General features: G+C 44.7%; 1 protein-coding gene across 5 annotated transcripts in view; it reads left to right on the top strand.

Annotated features, from left to right (window-relative positions):
* Window positions 1–20,085, top strand: part of spg21 (SPG21 abhydrolase domain containing, maspardin) — a 170,912-nt gene that overhangs the window by 17,127 nt on the left and 133,700 nt on the right. The window contains exon 3 of one of the 5 annotated variants that reach the window (XM_068017656.1): window positions 3,565–3,651. The exons of the other annotated variants lie outside the window; for them this stretch is intronic. The gene's annotated coding sequence lies outside the window, so the exon portion shown is untranslated. The remainder of the gene's footprint in view (window positions 1–3,564; window positions 3,652–20,085) is intronic. 5 annotated transcript variants of the gene reach the window in all.

The following is a 20,085-nucleotide window of genomic DNA, read 5'->3' as shown; positions in this document are numbered from 1 at the left end:
ACTTTGGTCTTGCTCCCTACTCCTCTGCCACCTTCTCTGAGCAGCTTACCTTATTCCACTCCTCACTCCTCATTCCAAATCACTGTTCTCTGGTGCCACACCAAGTTTCTCACCGATATCCTCACTGCTTTCCTTCCTCAGTCTCCTCCCTCACCCTCACTTCCAACAGGTGTGAGGAGCTCATGGAATTCCCTGCCGCTAAGATTGAGACCATCTGTTCAGCTGCCTCCCCCCCCCACCTTCCCCTAGTCTAACAATCCAAACTTCCCCCAAGGCTCCCTTTCCTGGCCCGAGCTCAGAACTCTTTTCTCTCCTGTCTCTAGTTTCTTTCCTATTTCCTCTCAGCAGTTAGAGCATAAAATTATGCCATTCAGTCTGTCAGGACCGTGCCTGCTCTCCACAAGAGCAGTTTATCTAGTCCCACTCCCCTGTCCTTGCTCCATAGCCCGGCAATTTTTTTCTCTTTGGGTGCTTATCCCATTACCTTTTGAAAGCCACAATTGAATCTGCCTCACACTCCTGGGCAGTGCATTCCAGATCCTGACCACTCATAGAGTCATGGAGAGATACAGCACTGAAACAGGCCCTTTGGCCCATTGAGTCTGTGCCGACCAACAACCACACATTTATACTAATCCTACATTAATCCCATATTCCCTCCTAGTTGGATAAAAATGTTTTTCTCATGTCCTTTTGCTATTCACCACTGTTCTTTGGTTCAGAACCCTTCAGCCATTGGGAACAGTTTCTCTATCTACTCTGTCAAGATCCCTTGTGATTTTGAACACCTCTACAAATCTCCTCTCAATCATAAGGAAAGCAGCCCCAGCTTCTCCAGTCTATCCACATAACTGAAGTTCCTCTTCTGCGGAACCAGTCTTGTAAGTCTTTACTACACTTCTCTAAAGCCTTCATATCCTTCCTAAAGTGTGATGCCCAGAATTGGACACAATATTCCAGTTGAAGCTGAACTAGTGTTCTCCATAACTTCCTTGCTTTTCTCCTCTGCCTCCATTTATGAAGCCCAGGATCCTGTATGCTTTATTGACTGCTTTCTCAACCTGCCCTGCATTTTCAACGATTTGTGCACATATACCCCCAGGTCCCTCTGTTCCTGCACCCCCTTTAGAATTGTACCCTTTATTTTATATTACCTCCCCTCGTTCTTCCTGCCAAAATAAATACGTCAGTGATAGGGAATTTATTGGAGAATTCTTCGGGACAGGATTTACTCCCATTTGGAAACAAATGGACTGATTAGCGAGAGGCAGCATGGTTTTGTGAAGGGGAAGTTGTGTCTTACTAAATTGATCGAGCTTTTTGAGGAAGTGACGAAGATGATTGAAGGAAGGGCAGTGGATGTTGTCTGCATGGACTTCAGTAAAGCCTTTGACGAGGTCCCTCATGGCAGACTGGTACAAAAGGTGAAGTCACACGGGATCAGAGGTGAGCTGGTAAGATGGATACAGAACTGGCTCGGTCACAGAAGACAGAGGGTAGCAGTGGAAGGGTGCTGTTCTGAATGGAGGGATGTGACTAGTGGTGTTCTGCAGCGATCAGTGCTGGATCCTTTGCTGCTTGTAGTATATATAAATGATTTGGAGGAAAATGTAGCTGGTCTGATTAGTAAGTTTGGGGACGACACAAAGGTTGTTGGAGTTGCGGATAGTGATGAGGATTGTCAGAGGATACAGCAGGATATCTTTAGCAAACAGGGTTAAAGAAAATCCCAAAGCCTTTTATTCATATATAAGGAGAAAGAGGGTAACTAGAGAAAGGATTGGCCCACTAAAGGACAAAGGAGGAATGTTATGCTTGGACTCAGAGAAAATGGGTGAGATTCTAAACGAGTACTTTGCATCGGTATTCACCGAGGAGAGGGACATGACGGATGTTGAGGTTAGGAACAGATGTTTGATTACTCCAGGTCAAGTCGGCAAAAGGAGGGAGGAAGTGTTGGGTATTCTAAAGGGCATTAAGGTGGACAAGTCCCCAGGTCCGGATGGGATCTATCCCGGGTTACTGAGGGAAGTGAGAGAGGAAATAGCTGGGGGCTTAACAGATATCTTTGCAGCATCCTTAAACACGGGTGAGGTCCCGGAGGACTGGAGAATTGCTAATGTTGTCCCCTTGTTTAAGAAGGGTAGCAGGGATCATCCAGGTAATTATAGACCGGTGAGCCTGACGTCAGTGGTTGGGAAGCTGCTGGAGAAGATACTGAGGGATCGGATCTATTCCCATTTGGAAGAAAATGGGCTTATCAGTGATAGGCAACATGGTTTTGTGCAGGGAAGGTCATGTCTTACCAACTTAATAGAATTCTTTGAGGAAGTGACAAAGTTGATTGATGAGGGAAGGGCTGTCGATGTCATATACATGGACTTCAGTAAGGCGTTTGATAAAGTTCCCCATGGTAGGCTGATGGAGAAAGTGAAGGCACATGGGGTCCAAGGTGTACTCGCTAGATGGATAAAGAACTGGCTGGGCAACAGGAGACAGAGAGTAGCAGTAGAAGGGAGTTTCTCAAAATGGAGACGTGTGACCAGTGGTGTTCCACAGGGATCCGTGCTGGGACCACTGTTGTTTGTGATATACATAAATGATTTGGAGGAAAGTATAGGTGGTCTGATTAGCAAGTTTGCAGACGACACTAAGATTGGTGGAGTAGCAGATAGTGAAGGGGGCTGTCAGAGAATACAGCAGAATATAGATAGATTGGAGAGTTGGGCAGAGAAATGGCAGATGGAGTTCAATCAGGGCAAATGCGAGGTGATGCATTTTGGAAGATCCAATTCAAGAGTGAACTATACAGTAAATGGAAAAGTCCTGGGGAAAATTGATGTCCAGAGAGATTTGGGTGTTTAGGTCCACTGTTCACTGAAGGTGGCAACGCAGGTAAATAGAGTGGTCAAGAAGGCATACGGCATGCTTTCCTTCATCGGACGGGGTATTGAGTACAAGAGTTGGCAGGTCATGTTACAGTTGTATAGGACTTTGGTTCGGCCACATTTGGAATACTGCGTGCAGTTCTGGTCGCCACATTACCAAAAGGATGTGGATGCTTTGGAGAGGGTGCAGAGGAGGTTCACCAGGATGTTGCCTGGTATGGAGGGCGCTAGCTATGAAGAGAGGTTGAGTAGATTAGGATTATTTTCATTAGAAAGACGGAGGTTGAGGGGGGACCTGATTGAGGTGTACAAAATCATGAGAGGTATAGACAGGGTGGATAGCAAGAGGCTTTTTCCCAGAGTGGGGGATTCAATTACTAGAGGAAACGAGTTCAAAGTGAAAGGGGAAAGGTTTAGGGGGGATATGCGTGGAAAGTTCTTTACGCAGAGGGTGGTGGGTGCCTGGAACGCGTTGCCAGCGGAGGTGGCAGATGCGGGCACGATGGCGTCTTTTAAGATGTATCTGGACAGATACATGAATGGGCAGGAAGAAAAGAGATACAGACCCTTAGAAAATAGGCGACATGTTTAGATAGAGGATCTGGATCGGCGCAGGCTTGGAGGGCCGAAGGGCCTGTTCCTGTGCTGTAATTTTCTTCTTTGTTCTTTGATATAGATCGGTTGGAGACTTGGGTGTAGAAATGGCAGATGGAGTTCAATCCGGACAGATGTGCGTTAATGCATTTTGGAAGGTCTAATACAGGTGGGAAGTATACAGTAAATGGCAGAACCCTTAGGAGTATTGACAGGCAGAGAGATCTGGGCGTACAGGTCCACAGGTCACTGAAAGTGGCAATGGAGGTGGATAAGGTAGTCAAGAAGGAATACGGCATGCTTGCCTTCATCGGTCGGGGCATAGAGTATAAAAATTGGCAAATCATGATGCAGCTGTACAGAACCTTAGTAAGGCCACACTTGGAATATTGCGTACAATTCTGGTCGCCACACTACCAGAAGGATGTGGAGGCTTTGGAGAGGGTGCAGAAGAGGTTTACCAGGATGTTGCCTGGTCTGGAGGGTATTAGCTATGAGGAGAGGTTGGATAAACTCGGATTGTTTTCACTGGAACGACGGAGGTGGAGGGGTGACATGATAGAGGTTTACAAAGTTATGAGTGGCATGGACAGAGTGGATAGTCAGAAGTTTTTTCCCAGGTTGGTAGAGTCAGTTACTAGGGGACATAGGTTTAAGGTGTGAGGGGCAAAGTTTAGAGGGGATGTGCGAGGCTAGTTCTTTACACAGAGGGTGGCGACGTTTAAGAGGCACCTTGACAAATACATGAATATGATGGGAATAGAGGGATACGGACACCGGACGTGCAGAAGGTTTCAGTTTAGGTAGGCATCAAGATCTGTGCAGGCTTGGAGGGCCGAATGGCCTGTTCCTGTGCTGTACTTTTCTTTGTTCTTTGTTTGACACAAAATTTCATCTACCATGTGTCCCTCCCATTCCACCAGCCTCTGTCCTCTTGAAGTTTTACTATCATCCTCACAGTTCACAATACTTCCAACTTTTGTCATTTATATTTTGAAATTATATCCTGTGCATCCAAGTAGATCAAGAATAGCAGTGATCCTAGCACTGATCCCCAGGGAGCCCCACTGTATACTTTCCTCCACTTTGAAAAACAGCAGTTCACTAATACTCATTTTCTTCCCCCCCCCCCCCCCCCCCCCCCCCCATCACTCAGCCAACTGCATATCCATGCTGACACTTCCTTTTATTCCATGGACTTAAACTTTGCTGGTAAGTCCATAATGTGGCATTTTATTGATGCTTTTTCGAAATCCATGTGCACCACATCAACCACATTGCTCTCATCGACCATCTCTGCTACTTCATCAAAAAACTCGTTAGATAAAAGTGATTTGCCTTTAACAACTCCATGCTGCCTTTCCTTATTTAGTCCACAGCTGTACGAGTGACTGTTAATTTTGTCCCAGGTTATCATTTCTAAAAGCTTTCCCACCACTGAGTTTTAGCATAATCATGGAAAAGGACAAAGATGAAACAGGAGTAAAAGTTCTAAAATAAAAGCAAAATACTGCAGATGCTGGAAATCTGCAATAAAAACAAGAAATGCTGGAAGTACTCAACACCCTCTCTGTGCTACCGCTTTGTCTTTCACCACACCTTTAACATACTGTTTGCCTTTGCTCCATGACCTTCTGGTCAGTTATTCTCTGTGACCTTGTCCTATCAACACCTCTTCGGTTATCTCTTGCCTGACGCCTGCTTTACTTGCTTCAAACCTATTACATTTCTAGCCTCTGCCAGTTCTGATGAAGGGTCACTGACCTGAAACGTTAACTCCGCTTCTCTCTCCACAGATGCTGCCAGACCTGCTGAGTATTTCCAGCATTTGTTGTTTTTATTATCGTCAAAGTTCTAAATTGGGGAAAGGCAAATTTTAAGAAACCGAGAGGTGACCTGGCAAAAGAGGACTGGATGCAGCTACTTGAAGGAAAATCAGTGGCAAACCAGTGGGAGGCATTCAAAAGTGAGATACTACAGGCAGAGTGTAGGCATATCCCCACAAAGATAAAGGGTGGTATTGCCAAATCTGGAGCCTCCTGGTTATCTGGAAGCTTACAGGGTAAGTTAAAGCAGAAAAAGAAAGCTTATGGCAATCACAAAAAATCTTAATACTTTAGAAAGCCTGGAGGAGTAGAGAAGGTGCAGGGGTGAAGTAAAAAAGGAAAGTAGAAAAACAAAGAGAGGACATGAAAAATTATTGGCAGGTAAAATCAAGGAAAACCCGAAGATGTTTTATCAGTACATTAAGAGCAAGAAGATAACTAAGGAAATGGTAGGGCCTATCAGAGATGTACAAGGGAACTTGTGCGTGGATGCAGAAGATGGGGGCAGGGTTTTTAATGAGTTTTTTGTCTCAGTCTTCACAAAGGAGAGGGTTGATATAGACATTGTAGTTAAAGAGGAAGCGTGTGAAATATTAGATATAATAAGCATAATTGGAGAGGGTCTGATATCCTTGAAAGTGGATAAATCGCCAGGGCTGGATGGATTGCATCCCAGCTTGTTAAAGGAAGCCAGGGAGGAAGTAGCAGATGCCCTGAGGATCATCTTCAAATCCTCACTAGATACAGGAGAGGTACCAGACAATTGGAGGTCTGTGAACATTGTACCATTGTTTAAAAAGGGTGTGAGGGAAAGGACAAATAATTATAGGCCATTAAGAACCCTTCCCACATAGAAACATAGGTGCAGGAGTAGGCCATTCGGCTCTTAGGGCCTGCTCCGCCATTCAATACAATCATGGCTGATCATCCAAACTCAGGAACCTGTTCTCGCTTTCTCCCTGTATCCCTTGATCCCATTAGCCCTAAGAACTATATCTAACTCTTTCTTGAATATATTTAATGATTTGGCCTCAGCTGCTTTCTGTGGTAGAGAATTCCACAGGTTCATCACTCTCTGGGTGAAGAAATCTCTCCTCATCTCAGTCCTAAATGGCTTACCCCTTATCCTTAGACTGTGACCCCTGGTCTTGGACTCCCCCGCCATCGGGAACATCCATCCTGCATCTAGTCTGTCCAGTCCTGTTAGAATTTTGTAGGTTTCTATGAGATCCCCTCTTATTCTTCTAAACTCTAGCGAATACAAACCTAATCGACCCAATCTCTCTTCATATATCAGTTCTGCCATCCCAGGAATCAGTCTGGTGAACCTTCGCTGCACTCCCTCCATAGCAAGAACACCCTTCCTCAGATAAGGAGACCAAAACTGTGCACAATATTCCAGATGTGGTCTCACCAAGGCCTTGTATATTTGCAGCAAGACATCCTTGCTCCTGTACTCGAATCCTCCCATTATGAAGGCCAACATACCATTTGCCTTCCTAACACCTGCATCCATGCATAAGTTCCCTTGTACATCTCTGATAGGCCCTACCCTTTCCTTAGTCTGACCTCTGTGGTGGGCAAATTGTTAGAATCTATTCTGAGGGGCAGGATAAACTGCCACTTAGAAAGGCACGGATTAATCAGGGATAGTCAGCATGGATTTGTTAATGGAATGTCATGTCTTACTAACTTAATTGAATTTTTTGAGGAAGTAACAAGAAGGATTGATGAGGGTAGTGCAGTGGATGTGGTCTACATGGATTTTAATAAGGCATTTGACAAGGTTCCACATGGCAGACTGGTCAATAAAATGAAAGCCCGTGGGATGCAGCGGAATTTTATTTATTTTTTATTTTGAGATACAGCACTGAAACAGGCCCTTCGGCCCACCGAGTCTGTGCCGACCATTAACCACCCATTTATACTAATCTTACACTAATCCCATATTCCTACCACATCCTCACGTGTCCCTATATTCCCCTACCACCTACCTATACTAGGGGCAATTTATAATGGCCAATTTACCTATCAACCTGCAAGTCTTTTGGCTGTGGGAGGAAACCGGAGCACCCGGAGGAAACCCACGCAGACACAGGGAGAACTTGCAAACTCCACACAGGCAGTACCCAGAATTGAACCCGGGTCACTGGAGCTGTGAGGCTGCGGTGCTAGCCACTGTGCCGCCCATGTGGAATGTGGCAGGTTGGATCCAGAATTAGCTCAGTGCCAGGAAACAAAGGGTAGTAGTCGATGGATGTTCTTGTGACTGGAAAGCTGTTTCCAGTGGCGTTCCACAGGGCTAGGTGTTCGGTCCCTTGCTGTTTGTGATATATATTAATAATTTGGACATAAATGTGGGAGGCATAATTGGGAAATTTGCTGATGAAACAACAACTGGCCGTGTAGTTGATAGTGAAGAGGATAGCTGTAGACTCCAGAAAGATATCAATGATTTGGTTGAGTGGGTTGAAAAGTGGCAAATGGAATTCAAACCAGAAAAGTGTGAGGTAATGCACTTGGGGAGGGCAAACAAAGTGAGGGAATACACAATAAACGGGAGGATATTGAGAGGGGTAGAAGAGGTGAGACCCCTTGGAGTGCATGTGCACAGGTCCCTGAAGGTGGCAGGACAGGTGGATAGAGTGGTGAAGATGACACATGGAATGTTTTTCTTTATTGACTGAGATATAGAGTTCAAAAGCAGGGATGTAATGCTGGAACTGTATAAAACGCTGGTTCTGGAGTATTGTGTACAGTTCTAGTCACCACATTTCAGGAAGGACATAATTGCTCTGGTGAGAGTATGGAGGAGATTTACAGGAATGGTGCCAGGGCTCGTAAGTTGCAGCTATGAGGAAAGATTGGATCAGCTAGGGTTGTTTTCCTTAGAACAGAGGAGTGACTTAATAGAGGTGTACAAAATTCCAAGGGGCCTAGATAGAGTAGACAGGAAGGACCTGTTTCCCCTAGCGGAGAGGTCAGTTACCAGGGGGCACAGATTTAAGGTGATTGGTCGAAGGATTAGAGGGGACATGAGTAAAATCTTTTTCACCCAGAGGTGGGTGTTTGGAATTCACTGCTATGAACAGTGGTGAAGGCAGAAACCCTCAATTCTTTTAAAAGGTACCTGGATATGCACCTGAAGTGTTGTAACCAACAAGGCTATGGGCCAGGTGCTGGAAGGTGGGATTAGATTGGATTATTTTTTTTTCAGCTGGCCCAGACATGAGGGGCTGAATGGCCTCCTGTGCTGTAATTTTTCTATGGTTCTATGATTCATCTTTCTGGTCTGTAGTTGCTGGGTTTATCCTTGCATTATTTTTTGAACAAGTGTGTAACATTGCAATTCTCTCGTCCTCTGCCACCACCCACTTATCTAAACGGGATTGGAAGATTATGACCTCTGCAATTGCCATCCTTACTTCCCTTAGCATCTCCTGGTGACTTATCAACTTTAAGTACAATCAGCCTTTCTAATACTTCCTCTATCAATTTTTAGCCCATCCAGTATCTTAATTACCTCCTCTTTCACTGACTTTGGCAGCATCTTCCTTGTTGAGGCAGATGCAAAGTACTCATTTAATACCTCAGCCATGCCCTCTGCCTCCATGTGTAGATCCCCTTTTTGATCCCTAATCTGCCCCAACCCTCCTGTTACCTTTTTACTATTTATATGTCAAGAGAAGACTTTTGGATTCCTTTTTACATTAGCTTCTAGTCTTTTCTCAGACTCTTTGCCTCTTTTATTTCGTTTTTCACTTCCCCTCTGAACTTTTATATTCAGCCTGGTTCTTGCCTTGTATTATCATCTGTCTGTCATACGCCTCCTTTTTCTGTGTCATCAATAAGCTCCTCTTGTCTGTGACACCCACCTCCTACTACCTCAACCCTGATCCCACTAACGTGATGACCACCCAACTTCCCAACACTGATGTTGTTAACAGTTCCCTCTTCAGATACTGTCTACCTACCCTTCAAATCTGCTGTCATCACCCCTTCCTCCAAACACCCTCCCTTGATCCATTCTGTCCTTGCAAACTACTGCCCCATCTCCAACCTCCCTTTCCTCTCCAAGGGCCTTGAACTTTGCAAGCCAGTGCCTATCTTTCTTGCAACTCATCGTTTGAATCTCTCCTGTAGTGCCACAGCATTGAAACAGCCCTAATTAAAGGCACAAATGACCATCAGTGTGACTGGTAAACTACCCTCGTCCTGTCTGCAGTCTTCAACACAGTTGACCACACCAGACTGGTGTGGACTCTATGGGCTGAATGGCCTCCTGTGTCATAATGATTCTGACTCCAATGCCTATCCTTTGTAGTCCAGCTGGGTGGGACTGCCCTTGCCTGGTTCAGGCCGTATCTATCCATTTGAAACCAGAGAATCAGGAAGGTGAGAAAAATAATTGTAACTGGGGTTCAGTAGTTATGGGAATAGACAGGTGGCTGCAGATGTGACTCAAGAATCGTATATTTCCCTGGTGTCAGGGTCAAGGATGTCGCCGAAGGGCTGCAGAATGCTTTGAGGTTGGGACCTCTTGTTAGAGGTCGTAGTCCATATTTTTAGAAAGAGGGATGAGATCCTATAGGCAGATTTTAGGAAGCTAGGAAATAATAAGCGACACCTACCTCAAAGTTAGTAATCTGATTACTACCTGTGCCACGCGCTAGTAAGTACAAGAATAAGCGGATAGTGCGGAGCAATGTGTGGCTGCAGATGTGGTGCAGGAGGGAGGTCTGGGGTACTGGAATTAGTTCTGGGGGGAGATGGGACCTGTACAAGCCAGACATGTCCCTCAACAAGGCCAGGACCAATATTGCGGTGGAGAGGTTTGCTAGTGCTGTTTGGGGTGGGGGGGGGGGGGGGGGGGGGGGGGGGGAGGCGTGGTGGTGGTTTGGCAGGGTTTCCCTGAGTGGAAGGCAGAAAATTAGTAAGCAAGTGTGGAAGGCAGAGGAAACAAAGGCTAGAAAACAGCCAACAAAGGAATTTGGCAATGCTTAATGGTTTATTGGTTTAATGCTTTAATGGTTTATCTACCTCCGCCTTAAAAATATTCAATGACCATGCCTCCACCATCTTCTGAGGCAGAGTTCCAAAGTTGCACAACCTTTTGAGAAAAACATTCTCCTCATCTCTGTCCTAAAAGGGCGACCCCTAATTTTAAAACATTTTCCCCTAGTTCTGGACTCGTCCACAAGAGGAAACATCCTTTCCACATCTGTCTTGTCAAGACCGTTCAGGATCTTATATACTTCAATCCAGTCTCCTCTCATTCTTGTAAACCCCAGTGAAAACAAGCCCAGTCTGTCCAACCTTTCCTCATAAGACAACCCATTCATTCCAGGTATCAATCTAGTAAACCTCCTCTGAACCACTTTCAATACATTTACATCCTTAAATAAGGAGACCAAAACTGCTCACAGTATTGGAGATGTGTTCTCAACAATGCCATGTATAACTGAAGCATAGCATTCTTTCTTTTATTTTCAGTTCCTCTCGTAATAAAGGATAGCATTCTATTAGCCTTCTTTATTACTTGCTGTATCTGCATACTATGCACTAGAACACCTGGAACCCTCTGCACCTTGGAATTCGTTAGTCATTCTTCGTTTAAGTAATGCTCTGCTTTTTTATTCTTGCCAAAGTGAACAACTTCACATTTTCCCACGTTATACTCTATCTGCCACACTTTTGCCCACTCACTCAACCTATCTATATCAGTCTGCAAGCTCCTTATGTTCTCTTCACAACATACTTTCCTTCCTATCTTTGTGTCATCTGCAAATTTAGCTACCATGCCATTGCTTCCCTTATCTAAGTCATTGTATAAATTGTAAAAGGTTGAAGCCCCAGCACAGACTTCTGCGAGACTCCACACGTCACATCCTGCAAATCAGAAAAGGACCCGTTTATACATACACTGTTTTCTGTCAGCCAGCCAGCCAACCTTCTATTCATGCTAATATGTTACCCACTACACCCTGAGCGCCTATTTTGCGCAATAACCTTTTATGTGGCACCTTGTCATATGCCTTCTGGAAATCCAAGAACAGTACATCAACAGGCTCCCCTTATCCACAGCACATGTTACTCCTTCAAAGAACTCCAACAAATTAGTTAAACATGATTTCCCTTTCACAAAATCATGTTGAATATTCCCAATTACCTTGAGTTTTTCTAATTGCCCAGCTATAACCTCCTTAATGATAATACCTTAATAATAAGGCAGAGACTTGGGACGATAGAGAAACAGGCCCTTGGACCCACTGCGTCCATGCCGACCATAATGCCTATCTATACTAATCCCACCTGCCTGCATTAATTCCATATCCCTCTATGCCTTGCTCATTCAAGTACCTGTCCAGATGCCTCTTAAATGTCGCTACTGTTCCTGCCTCCTCCACCTCCTCAGGCAGCTCATTCCAGATACCCACTAATCTTTGTGTGAAAAATTTACCCCTTTGATCCCCTTTAAATCTCCTCCCTCTCACCTTAAATCTATGCCCTCTAGTTTTAGTCACCCCTACCATGGGAAACAGACTCTGGCTATCTACCATATCCATGCCTCTCTCAATTTTATATACCTCTATCATGTCCCCTCTCAGCCTCCTTCGCTCCAGGGAAAACAGACCCAGCCTATCCAATCTCTCTTTATAACTCAAGCCCTCCAAACTAGGCAACATCCTTGTGAATCTTTTCTGTACCCTCTCTAGCTTAATCACATTTTTCCTGTAGTGCGGCGACCAGAACTGCACGCAGTACTCCAAATGCGGCCTAACCAACGTTATGTACAACTGTAACATGACGTCCCAACTCTTGTACTTGATGCCTCAGCCGATGAAGGAAAGCATGCCATACGCCTTCTTCACCGCCCTGTCTACCTGTGTTGCCACTTTCAGGGAAATATATACTTGCACCCCAAGGTCTCTCTGCTCAACAACACTCTCCAGGGCCCTGCCATTCACTGTATATGTCCTGCCCTGGTTTAACTTCCCAAAATGCATCACTTTGCACTTGTCTGCATTAAATTCCATTTGCCACTCCTTTGCCCACTTTCCCAGTTGATCTATATCCTGTTGTAACCTTAGACAACCTTCTTCACTGTCCACTATACCACCAATTTTGGTGTCATCTGCAAACTTACTCATCATGCCCCCTACATTCACATCCAAGTCATTAATGTATATGACAAACAACCGAGGGCCCAGCACCGATCCCTGCGGCACACCACTGGTTACCGATGATATAGCTGTTTCTGAAACATGACAGAAGGGCAGGAATGGCAGCTCAACATTCCTGGTTACAAGGTTTTCAGAGGAGAGAGAAGGTTAAAGAAAAAAATTAAAGCTATGAGGAGGAATGATATGTTAGAATGTGCATCAAGTGAGACCATATGGGTTGAATTAAAGAACAAAAGGGCAGTTACACTGCTGAGAGTACACTACAGACTCCCAAACAATCCGGGAGATAGAAGAACAAATATGTAGGCAAATTGCTGAGGAGTGCAAAAACAATAGGGCAGTATACGGGGATTTCAACTACGCTAATATTAACTGGATAGAATCAGTGTGAAATGTACAGAGGCCGCAGAATTCTGTGAAATTAATTCAGGAGAACAGTTTTAGCCTGTACGAAGCAAGCCCAATAAGACCGGGGTGGTTCGGGACCCGGGTAGTTTTGGGGGCTGAAACTGGGCAGGTGGAAGGGGTATCATTGGGAGAGCATTTTAGCAGTAATGATCATATATTTGGGGGAGTTATGGAAAGGGCAAAAATAGACCAGGACTTTAAGTTCTCAATTGGGGAAAGGCCAATTTTGCTAATCTAGGATGTGATTTGGCAAAAATGGACTGGAAGCAGCTACTTGAAGGTAAAACAGTGTTAGAGTAGTGAGAGGCATTGAAGGAGGAGATGGTGAGAGTTCAGAACAAGTATGTTCCCACAAAGAAAAAGGGTGGCATTCCCAAATCTAGAGCCCCCTGGATGTCAAAGAGCATATCGAGTAGGAAAAGGCAAAAAAGGGAAGCTTATGTCATACTGAGAACTCAATACTGCAGAAAGCAGAGTATAGAAAGTGCAGGGGATGAAATTAAAAAGAAAATTAGAAAAGCAAAGAGAGGGCATGAAAAAATAATTGGCAAATAAAATCGAGGAAAAGGAAGATGTTTTATAAGTGCATGAAAGACTAGAGGATAACTAAGCAAAGAGTAGGGCCTATTAGAGATCAAAAAGGTAACCTGTGTGTGGAGGTGGACATGGTTCTGAATGAATACTTTGCATGTTTTCACAAAAGAGAGGGTGATGCAGTTGTTATAGTTAAGGAGGAAGGCTTTGAGCCATTGGATGGGATAAACATAGTGAGAGAGAAAATATTGAGGGGTTTAGCATCCTTGAAAGTAGATGCATTGCCAGACTGGGATGAAATTCCAGGCTAGCAGAAGCAAGGGAGGAAATAGGGGAAGCTCTAACCACCATTTTCCAATCCTCTGGCTACAGGTGTTAGAGACACCTGTCTCTGCTAGCATTATACAAAAAGGAGAAAGAGATAGACTGAGAAATTACAGGCCTGTCAGCCTAACTTCAGTGGTGAAAAGGTTATTGGTAAAACCTCTGAGGGACATTATTAATCATTTTAGAAAGGCACGGATTAAAGACACATGGAATGAATTTGTAAAGGGAAGGTTGTTTTTGACTAATACTGCAGATGCTGGAAAACTAAAATAAAAACAGAAAATGCTTAATACTCAGCAGGTCAGGCAGTCTGTGGAGAGAAGAAACCAAGTTAAGATTTCAGGTTGATGACGTTTTTATCAGAACAGGTTTTAGCATGGTTTTTGACAAGGTCCCACATGGCAGACTGGTCAGAAAAGTGAAAGCCCATAGGATCCAAGGAAAAGTGACAGGTTTGGATCCAAAATTAGCTCGTGGCAGGAAGTAAAAGGTAATGATTGACAGGTGTTTTTGAGACTGGAGTGCTGTTTCCAGTAGGGTTGTGCAGTGCTCAGTTGTGAGACCCTTGTTTTTCGTAGTATAAATCAGTGATTTAGACTTGAAAATCGGGTGGCGCAGTGGTTAGCACCGCAGCCTCACAGCTCCAGCGACCCGGGTTCAATTCTGGGTACTGCCTGTGTGAAGTTTGCAAGTTCTCCCTGTGTCTGCGTGGGTTTTCTCCGGGTGCTCCGGTTTCCTCCCACAAGCCAAAGACTGGCAGGTTGATAGGTAAATTGGCCATTAGCAATTGCCCCTAGTCTAGGTAGGTGGTAGGGAAATATAGGGACAGGTGGGGATGTGGTAGGAATATGGAATTAGTGTAGGATTAGTATAAATGGGTGGTTGATGGTCGGCACAGACTCGGTGGGCCGAAGGGCCTGTTTCAGTGCTGTATCTCTAAACTAAACTAAACTAAAAGATGGGGAGTGACGGAGTTGATTCTGAGATTAGGGTCCTGAATCTTAATAAAGGAAACTACGAAGGTATGAGGTGCTAGTTGGCTATGATGGATTGGGAAACGTTACTAAAAGGGATAACAGTGGATAGGCAATGGCAAACATTCAAAGAGTGCATGGATGAATTGCAACAATTGTTTATTCCTGTCTGGCACAAAAGTAAAACGGGAAAGGTAGCCAAACCATGGCTTATAAGGGAAATTAGAGATAGCATTAGATCCAAGGAAAAGGCATACAAATTCACAAGAAAAAACAACAGACCTGAGAATTGGGAGCAGTTTAGAATTCAGCAAAGGAGGACCAAGGGATTGATTAAGAAGGGGAAAATAGAATAAGAGAGTAAGCTTGTGGGGAGCATAAAAACTGTAAATGTTTCTATAGGTATGTGAAGAGAAAAAGATTGGTGAAGACAAATGTAGGTTCCTTACAGTCAGAAACAGGGGAATTTATTATGGGGAACAAAGAAATGGCTGACCAGCTAAAGGTTTGGTTCTGTCTTCACAAAGCAGGACACAAATATCATACCAGAAATGTTGGGGAACACAGGGTTTAGTGAGAGGGAGGAACTGAAGGAAATCAGTATTAGTAGAGAAATGGTGTTGGGGAAATTGATGGGATTGAAGGCCGATAAATCCCCAGGGCCTGATAATCTACATCCCAGACTACTTAAGGAAATGGCCCTAGAAATAGTGGATGCATTGGTGGTCATCTTCGAAGATTCTATAGACTCTGGAACAGTTCCTACAGATTGGAGGGTAGCTAACGTAACCCCACTATTTAAAAAGGGAGGTAGAAAGAAAACGGAATTATAGGCCAGTAAGCCTGACGTCGGTAGTGGGGAAAATTCCAGAGTCCATTATCAAAGATTTTATAGCAGAGCAGGTGGAGAATGTGGTAGAATCGGACGGAATCAGCATGGATTTACGAAAGGGAAATCATGCTTGACAAATTTGCTAGAGTTCTTTGAGGATGTAACTAGTAAAGTTGATGAGAGGGAGCCAGTGGATGTGGTTTATTTGGACGATCAGAAGGCTTTCGACAAAGTCCTACTTAAGAGATTAGCGTGTAAAATTAAAGTGCATGGGATTGGGGGTAGTGTATTGCGATGGATAGAAAATTGGTTGGCAGACAGGAAACAAAGAGTATGAATAAACAGGTCTTTTTCCGAATGACAGGCAGTGACTAGTGGGGTACTGCAGGGATTGGTGCTAAGACCCCAGCTATTCACAATATATATTAATGATTTAGATTATGGAACTAAATGTAATATTTCCAAATTTGCAGATGACACAGAACTGGGTGGGAGGGTGAGTTGTGAGGAGGATGCAGAGAGGCTTCAGGTTGATTTGGACAAGTTGAGTGAGTGGACAAATGCATGGCAGATGCAGTATAATGTGAATAAATGTGAGTTTATCCACTTTGGTCGAAAAAACAGGAAGGCAGATTATTATCTGAAAGGCTATAAACTGAGAGAGGGGAATATGCAATGAGACCTGGGTGTTCTCGTACACCAGTCGCTGAAGGTAAGCATGCAGGTCCAACAGGCGGTAAAAAAGGCAAATGGTATGTTGGCCTTCATAACGAGAGGATTTGAGTACAGGAGCATGGATGTCTTGCTGCAATTATACAGGGCCTTGGTGAGGCCACACCTGGAATATTGTGTGCAGTTTTGGTCTCCTTATTGGAGGAAGGATGTTCTTGCTGTAGAGGGGTGCAGCGAAGATTTACTAGACTGATTCCTCGGATGGTGGGACTGATGTATGAGAAAAGATTGAGTCGGTTATGTTTATATTCGCTGGAGTTCAGAAGAGTGAGGGGGGCTCTCATCGAAACCTATAAACTTTTAACAGGACTTGACAGGGTTGACGCAGGAAGGATGTTCCTGATGGTGGGGGAGTCCAGAACCAGGGGATACAGGGTAAACCTTTCAGGACTTTTGGGCGGCACAGTGGCGCAGTGGTTAGCACCGCAGCCTCACAGCTCCAGCGACCCGGGTTCAATTCTGGGTACTGCCTGTGTGGAGTTTGCAAGTTCTCCCTGTGTCTGCGTGGGTTTCCTCTGGGTGCTCCGGTTTCCTCCCACATGCCAAAAACTTGCAGGTTGATAGGTAAATTGGCCATTATAAATTGCCCCTAGTATAGGTAGGTGGTAGGGAAATATAGGGACAGGTGGGGATGTGGTAGGAATATGGAATTAGTGTAGGGTTAGTATAAATGGGTGGTTGATGGTCGGCACAGACTCGGTGGGCCGAAGGGCCTGTTTCAGTGCTGTATCTCTAAAAGAAAAAGACTGAGATTAGAAATGTCTTCACCCAGAGAGTGGTGAGCCTGTGGAATTCGCTACCACAGAAAGCAGTGGAGACCAAACATTGTCTGTTTTCAAGAAGGAGTTAGATATAGCTCTTGGGGCGAAAGGGATCAAAAGATATGGGGGGAAAGCGGGAACAGATATCTGATTTGGATGATCAGCCATGATCATAATGAATGGCGGAGCAGGACGAATGGCCTACTCCTCCTATTTTCTATAATCTGAGTACAGTCAAGGTACATTCCCATGAGGGAAAAAGTTAGGGCAACCAAAGCCAGAGCTCCCTGGATGGCAAAAGAGATAGAGATCAAGATGAAGATGATAAAGTGTGCTTATGACAGATGTCAAGTGGATAATACAATTGAGAACCGGCCTGAATATAGAAGGTTCAGAGGGGAAGTGAAAAAACAATAAAAGGGAATCCAAAAGTCTTCTATAGGTATATAAATAGTAAAAGGGTACTAAAAGGAGGAGTGGGGTGAAAAGGGAATTTGTACGTGGAGGCAGAGGCCATGGTTGAGGTACTAAATGAATACTTTGCATTTGTCTTTACCGAGGATGAAAATGCTGTCCAAGTCATGGCGAAAGAGGAGGTAGTTGGGACACTGGATGGGTGAAAATTTGATAAAAGAGCATAGAACAGCACAGTACAGGCCCTTCGGCCCACGATGTTGTGCCGAACCTTTAACCTACTCTAAGATCAAAATAACTACCTACCCTTCATTCTACTATCATCCATGTACCTATCCAAGAGTCGCTTAAATACCCCTAATGTATCAGCTTCTACCACCACCGCTGGCAGGGGATTCCACGCACCCACCACTCTCTGTGTAAAGAACCTACCTCTGACATCTCCCCGAAACCTTCCTCCAATCACCTTAAAATTATGCCCCCTGGTGATAGCCCTTTCCACCCTGGGAAAAAGTCTCTGACTATCCACTCTCTCTAAGCCTCTCATCATCTTGTACCCCTCTATCAAGTCACCTCTCATCCTTATTCGCTCCAATGAGAAAAGCCCTAGCTCCCTCAATCTTTCTTCGTAGGACATGCCCTCCAGTCCATTCAGCATCCTGGTAAAATCTCCTCTGCACCCTCTCTAAAGCTTCCACATCCTTCCTATAATGAGGCGACCAGAACTGAACACAATATTCCAAGTGTGTTCGAACCAAAGCCTTCCAGAGCTGCAGCATAACCTCGCGGCTCTTAAACTCAATCCCCCTGTTAATGAAAGCCAACACACCATACGCCTTCTTAACAACCCTATCAATTTGGGTGGCAACTTTGAGCGATCTATGGACATGGACCCCAAGATCCCTCTGTTCCTCCACACTACCAAGAATCCTGTCTTTAAGCCTTATTCTGGCTGTATATGATGAGTTGATGAGTCACCAGGACCGGATGAGATGCATCCAAGGATGCTGAGGGAAGTAAGGGTGGAAATTACGGAGGCACTGGCCATAATCTTCAATCTTCCTTCGATACGGGGTGGTGCCAGACAATTGGAGAATTGCAAATGTTACTCCTTTGTTCAAAAAAGGGTATAATTTATTTGGAGATACAGCACTGAAACACGCCCTTCGGCCCATCGAGTCTGTGCCGACCATCATCCACCCATTTATACTAATCCTACACTAATTCCGTATTCCTACCACATCCCCACCTGTCCCTATATTTCCCTTCCACCTACCTATACTAGGGGCAATTTATAATGGCCAATTTACCTATCAACCTGCAAGTCTTTGGCTTGTGGGAGGAAACTGGAGCACCCGGAGGAAACCCACGCAGACACAGGGAGAACTTGCGAACTCCACACAGGCAGTACCCAGAATTGAACCCGGGTCGCTGGAGCTGTGAGGCTGCGGTGTTAACCATTGCGCCACTGTGCCACCCTTATAAGGACAAGTCCAGCAACTACAGGCCAGTCAGTTTAACCTCGGAGGTGGGAAAGCTTTTAGAAGCGATCATCGTGGCAGAATTAACATTCACTTGGACAAATGTAGATTAATTAAGAAAAGTCAGTATGGATTTGTTAAGGGCAAATTGTGTTTCACTTGCTTGAGTTTTTTGATGAGGTAACAGAGAGGGATGATGAGGGTAATGCAGTTGATGTGGTATATATGGACTTCCGAAAGGCATTTGATAAAGTGCCACGTAGCAGGCTTGTCAGCAAAGTTAGAGCCCATGGAATAAAAGGGACAGGAGCAGCAACATGGATACAAAATTGGCTGAGTGACAGGCAACAGAACAGTGGTGAAAGGTTGTTTTTCAGACAGGAGGATGGTGGGGTTCCCCAGGATCCAGTATTAGGACCCCTGCTTTTCTTGATGTGTATTAATGACCTAGACTTTGGAAAAATTTGGAAGTATTGTTAACTGTGAAGAGGATAGTGATAAACTTCAAGAGGACATAGGCTGGTGGAATGGACGGGCAAGTGACAGATGAAATTTAATGCAAAGAAGTGTGAAGTGATTCATTTTGGTAGGAAGAACAAGGAGAGGCAATTGTAAATAAAGGGTAAAATTCTAAGAGGTTGCGGGAGCAGAGGGACCTGGGGAGTATGTGCACAAATTGTTGAAAGTGGCAGGGCAGGGTGAGAAAGTGGTTAATAAAGCATATGGGAATCTGGGCTTTATAAATAGAAGCATAGAGTACAAAAGAAAGGAAGTTATAAACTTGTATAAAACACTGATTCGGCCTCAACTGGCATATTGTGTCCAGTTGTAGACACCACACTGTTGAGGCATTAGAGGGTGTGCAGAAAAGGTTCATGGGAATGGTTCCAGGGATGAGGGACTTAAGTTATGTGGATAGATTGGAGAAGCTGGGGCTGTTCTCCTTGGAGTAGAGAAGATTAAGAGGAGAATTTATAGAGGTTTTCAAATGGGTGGCACAGTGGCTAGCACCGCAGCCTCACAGCTCCAGCGACCCGGGTTCAGTTCTGGGGTACTGCCTGTGCGGAATTTGCAAGTTCTCCCTGTGATCGTGTGGGTTTCCGCCGGGTGCTCTGGTTTCCTCCCACAGC

Source organism: Heterodontus francisci, chromosome 38 (assembly GCF_036365525.1).
Source record: "Heterodontus francisci isolate sHetFra1 chromosome 38, sHetFra1.hap1, whole genome shotgun sequence".
Classification (NCBI taxonomy): domain Eukaryota; kingdom Metazoa; phylum Chordata; class Chondrichthyes; order Heterodontiformes; family Heterodontidae; genus Heterodontus; species Heterodontus francisci.
Note: the sequence above shows the minus strand (reverse complement) of the source record. Positions and strands in the feature narration are given on the sequence as shown.